Source organism: Vicia villosa, unplaced genomic scaffold (assembly GCF_029867415.1).
Source record: "Vicia villosa cultivar HV-30 ecotype Madison, WI unplaced genomic scaffold, Vvil1.0 ctg.003781F_1_1, whole genome shotgun sequence".
Lineage (NCBI taxonomy): Eukaryota > Viridiplantae > Streptophyta > Magnoliopsida > Fabales > Fabaceae > Vicia > Vicia villosa.
In genome coordinates, this window is record NW_026706298.1 from 217,194 (window position 1) to 218,306 (window position 1,113).

Consider the following 1,113-nt stretch of genomic DNA (forward strand, 5'->3'; position numbering starts at 1 on the left):
TGAACCACATATTATTGATCTTGTTGAACAAATTAGACTTGATAATCCTCATTGCTAAAAAAACTCTTTCAACGGATATTATCGGACACTGGTAATATCAAAGTCAACTCAATAAATTTGTAGACTAATAGACTTAAAGAGAAACTGATACAGTTGGAATGCGTGTGAACCTGAACTCTCAAAAAATTCTGAGTTATTTAATTTATGAATGAATTTAATTGTCTTAAATTTAATAATAAACTTAACTAAGAAAGAACTTGAGGAGAGCTTACAAACTTTACCTTAATGGACTGTTTAACTTAGGAGGAGCTTACAAACCTCATATCCTTAGTAGACTGTTCTATCAATTAATTTATATAGGGTATATAAAAACTATTAGAAACTAAGTAATTAAAAAAAAAAGAAATAAACAGTAAGCAAAACAAAATTAAAATAAAAAATTTATTGAATAATAAAAACCTAATTAAAATTAATTAATTTTTTTTTAATAAAATAAATAATCTAATAATAATAAAAGAAAATATTTTTTGTGTTTTTAAAATATTTTTTAAGACTAGGATAAATTAAGTAATTAGACAAAAGACTAAATAAATCAATTCGAATAACTAAAAGGGACTTGTTTTTGCTTTTATTTATTTTGATTTAAGTATATGCATTAAATATCTTTTGGGCTTTATTTATATATGTTTTAACGAAACAATACATTCATTTTATAGAATTACTATATATGTTTATTTTTAATTTCTGTTTTGATTCATAAATAATTAATTGGGTTGGGTCTGGACCATTGGTTATTCATCTATTTTAATTTTTACACTCTATTTTTTATTAATTTTGCCCCTAATTTTATCTAAAAATTGATCATTAAATTGAGAAGAATACCAAAAAACATAGGGGTTGAGCCCGGGCGCATGCCCAGACTGGCTGGGCCATAGAACCGCCGGTGCCGTAAAATAATAATAATTTAAATATATAGAAAAATGTCTGGTACCCGTAAAAAAATAATAATTAAATATATAGAAAAATGTTTGGTACTCGTAAAAACATTTAGATCAATAAGATTTTTTAATACAAAATACAATTTTATTATAAAATATGTGAGGAATAAAAGCT